Genomic DNA, 4633 nt, shown 5'->3' with positions numbered 1-4633 from the left:
CAGGGACTGGAAAGGACTGGCGATTTTGGCCTGGATCACGGGTCTGGGAAGCCGCTGGAAGCCAGCAGGGGTCCTTCTTCAGGTCCAGAGCCCCATCGGGCCGGCTTGGCGGCCCAGCGAATGCAGGCACCGGAAGCGGTGCTCGGCGGGGCTCCGGTCCAGGATCCCATTCCGGGCCCCGGGCCCCGCCGATCAGGGGAACCCCCTCGAGGGCGGGATCCGCTCCCGCATCCCGACCCGCGCGCACCAGTTCGGGAATGGAAGACTCTCAAGCAGGCACCCTCGCCACTTTTAGGGCAAAATTCCCTGCGGCTCGGGCCCGCTGTCCCTTCCCCACCCGCCAGCCCGTCCCTCTCCTCTGGCCCCGGAAACCGCGCGGCCGCTGCGGGCTGGGACCAGCACGGGTTTGCGCAGCAAGAGGAGGGCAGAGGTGGGAAACGGGCTGGTCGCCCACCAAAGGCGCCGCTGGGACGCCTGAGCCGAGTGAGGTCCTGCACCCTTAAGGTCTCAAAGTGTGAGAGCTTCCGACGCGCACAGTTCCTCTGATCAGCGCCCGCGACCTAAGAAGACACCCGCAGGAGTCTCCTAAGGAGGGCAGGTGTAGGGGTCCCTCCTCCACACCCGGAAACCCACGTTTCAACAGAAGTTTGCAAAAGCTTAACCTGCCCTTTCCTGGCACAGCCGGTGGCCCCGTTCCCGTGAGTCAGCCTGGGTCAGCCGTTCTGCCTCCCCTGGAACCCGCCCCAAGTCCCACTGGTCCCCATTGATCGCTCCGCGTAGGGATCCCCCCCCCACCCCCCCACACACACACACTCACACCTCTGACTGTGCTTTAAGGACATCGTCACTCCACCTAATGACAGCTTGATGGACAGTTGGCGACAGCCAGAACCCGCTGTAGCCTGCTGGGTTCCTGTACATGAGACCTGCCCTGTGGTCACCAAGCACAGCCCCGGTCCTGCCCATAAATTTCAAAAGAGGCAACCGAGACTCGGATTGGGAACAGACTGAGAGTGTCCAAGCCGAATCTCCTGACCATCGCGTTTCTTTCCTGCGCCCACACACAGGGATAACTACAATAGTTATCATTTACTGATCGCTAACTACTTGCCAAGCAAGCTTTAAAAGGCTTTGTTTTCTCGAGCAAGACTCCCAACAGCCCAATGAAACTAATTCTATTATTACACCCATTTTACAGATGAGAAAACCGAGATGCAGAGAGGTTAACATATCAGTTACCTGAGCTCCAGCCAAAAGGGAGCCCAACATCTCGCCTCTTTAATTTTAGAGGATAGGATGGGGATAGTGTTGGTCAGGGAGGCAGAATGTGACCTGCAGAGCTAAGCGAGGCTTCCCGGTCCTTCAGCTCTCCCAGCTCGCCCACCAACAAACTGTCTGGAGGATTTCCAGGGCCCTGCTGGAGAGGGCAGCGCAAGGGGAGGTGGGACTAGGGACAGACGCTTCTCATCTGGATTCTAAACTTGGCTCTGGATGTTTTCATTGTTTAACCTTGAGCGAATTGCTTAACCACTTCAAGCTTCTAATTCTCAGCTGTAAAATAGGAATGATAATGCAGGTGGGCAACTCTTAAGATCCCTAAGAGACTTACTTTTTTCTCTGTTTCCCCTTTGGTTTCCTCGTGCCTAGCATGGTCCCTGGGGCATAGCAAATGCTCCAGAGAAGATCTTTTCCTTCCTCTCTGTGATTCTGAAAGTGGGGCAGGCTGCACCTGGGGCCTCCCCTTTCCCCCTACCCTCTGCCTCCTCCAAGGCACAGGTCCAGGTAGGCGATCCTCCCTCAACCTCAGGCCTGGAGCAAGTAAAGCTCTGAGGGGGAGCATTTGGCAGACTGGCCTGGACTTTGGGGGCCCCTGCGAGCAGTGGGCAATTCAGAGGAGAGGGCCGCCCAAGAAGGGAGCAATGCCGTGACCGGCAGACTTGCCACTCCTTCCTATTAATCAGAAAGACTCACACACAGAACTTCTAGGACAGGTCCTAGTGGGAGCTTTACACATATTGGCTCAATCTTCCCCACAGTCCATTGTGGTAAGACTACCCCTATTTACAGATGAAGAAACTGAGGCACAAATGGACCAGTAACTTGCCTATGGTCACTCCATCAGTGAGTGACAGAGGGGGATTCAAGCCACAAGCCTATGCAGACTCTGTCACAGGCACTGTTCTGTCACCATCCTGGGAGCCTCTCTGGGTCCAGCTTCCTCAGCCTATGTGCCTGGGGCCTTCTTCTCTGTCTGGAGATCTGGTGACATTCCCAGGAAACCTCTGTCTCCTGCCCCCATGTGTCTCTCCTTGGGAGGCCTGGTGGCAGTGGGAACTGTGCCATCTCCAGGCCAATTCTCCTGCATTTGGGGGGATTGGATCTTGGCAAAACTGAGACTGTAAAGAACTGGCCCAGGAGAGAACCCAGCTTCCCTCAACCCCAGTCCCTTTGATACCTGCTCTGTCTCTGCTTGGCACCTCAGCTAGAACTGTGCCCAACCAGACACCATGTGAGACACTGCTCCTGGGAAGCCCCTCCATCCCTCACCGACCAACTAAGGATAGAAGTTAAGGCCGGCATTTTGTGGCCTAGGCTTTCCTCCCCCTGAATGGACCCTCGATGGCTTTGCTGGCCCCATCCCTACTGGCCATCCCATCCTCATCCCTGAGTGCTTCAGGGGCCTTTGGCCTCTCCTTGGTCCATGGCCCTTTATTCGTGCATGCAGTAAACAAACACTTCTACACCGGGCCCTCGGGATCCCTAGCTAAAACCCAGCGCTTTCCCTCTCTGGCCACCAGTATTCAGTCATTGTGAGGAGAATTGGGGGGTGGGGAGAGAAGAAATCAAGGAAGGCTGCCAAGGAGGTGACCTCCAGAGTGACTAAGAGTTTGGGGGACCTGATGGGGCACTCCTGAATGGCCCTCCAGACCTCACTTCCACGCAGCCAAGCTCTCAGGACAGTCAGAGAGGCAGCGGGTGGGGTGCCATGGGCAAGCACTTTCCTGAACCATCACTTCACAAGACACTGGGACCCTCCTACAGATGGGCCGTCAAAGCTCTGCCCCGGACACATTTTGAGGTGGCCTGCCCCTGGCCACCCCAGGGCCCACGCGTCTGAGTGGTGGTGAGCAACCTCCCCAAAGCACCAAGCCCGCCTGGGGGCCCTGGACGATCGCTGGGGCGAGAAGCTTTGGAGGAATGGAAGAGGGGAGATGTCACGCGGGCAAAGAGCAGGTGCAGACCGCTGTGGGGCCTGCGGCCTTTGCTGCTCTCCCCTTTCCTTCTTTCCTCGACCGACCGAGCCCTTTTGGAAGCCCAGGGAACATGCATCCCCGGGTTCATGCTGGCGGCAGCGAACATCTCCTGGCTCCTCCTTCAGCCGCTGGTTCCCCGCCTGGGGGAGGGCGGGAACGGCGGGGAGCCAGCCGCGTCCCCCTGCGGGGCTGGGAGACAGCGCTCCTGCCGAGCGCGGACCCAGCTGCCTGCCCCCGCGCTGTCCGCGCAGAAACGCCAGCCGCCCTCTCGCCCGGTCCTCCTGCCCCCTCCATTCCGCACCCGGGCATGCGGGGGGCATCTCCCAGAGGCGGAGTCCCCAGGCCAAGCACCCGGCCAGGGCAGAGCCTAAGAAAGCAGAACTTGGAGAGCTCAAAGCGGCTCTCCAGGCCACCCTGCACGGAGCCGAACCACCAAAAGGGAGAAAGGCCCAAGATGGGATCAGGAGTGTGTGTGTGTGGGGCGGGGGGGGGGGGGGGGGAATTGGCCTCTTCACTCTACCCACGCTGCGCCCCCGCAGGCTGCCTCCACCTTCTGCCCGTGCAAGGGGGCCAGGGTCCTTCCTGCTTGGTCCACACCAATCCAGATCTACCCCCAGGGGAGCCCCCATGTGGAGACCCGTGCACACCCCTGTTTGAGGCCGAGACCTCCTCTGAGACAGCTTCGCCAAGTGGCTGCGATCACGAACCCAGGACCTGGGTAGCGCAGGGCAGAACGCCCGTCTGCCGCACAGCCCAGCTCACCCTCAGTAAATGGAGACGATGCTCGGAGCTGTCTGGTGAGGGTGCGGTGAGAGTTAGATGAGTTGATATGAGGAAAGTGCTTTGACAGTACCTGGCAAATGGAAAGCACTTCCACCTTCGCTGTCCAGGATGTTTTAAGTGGGAGGAGGGGACAGTGGACTGTAAGGAGGCCCCAGCGGAGCCCGCATTGTTATCCCTCCTGCCCGGGGCTCTGATCTTGTCAGCGAACTTGAGACTGACCTCAGGGTCGTCCAACCTACGCTGCGTGCAGAGGGTGCGGGAGGGAGATGGGAGCTCCGAAATCTGAGGTGTAGCCCTACCTTCCCGCAGCTTCCATTCTAAGATAAACATGGGCTAGCCTCCCACTTCCCGCCGCCCCCCACCCCCCCCCGCCAAAAAAAAGGGGAGCCAAACCCTAGCCTGAGGTCCACAGACCTGCTCCACAGCTCTGGCAGGGGGTGGAAACCACGCAGCCACCGCCTTTGTGCCTCAGCTCCTGCCAAGAGGCTCTTTAAATCCCCCAGCCTGCAACCCCTGCAAGCTGTCGGCTGGTCTGGTTTGGAGGAACCAAGGGTGGCAGGAGGCTGCCAGGTTTACCCATCCGGCCTCCACGACAG

The sequence above is a fragment of the Myotis lucifugus genome, unplaced genomic scaffold, assembly GCF_000147115.1.
Source record: "Myotis lucifugus unplaced genomic scaffold, Myoluc2.0 scaffold_5, whole genome shotgun sequence".
NCBI lineage: Eukaryota > Metazoa > Chordata > Mammalia > Chiroptera > Vespertilionidae > Myotis > Myotis lucifugus.
The sequence above is the reverse complement of the archived record's forward strand: the minus strand, read 5'-3'. Positions refer to the sequence as shown.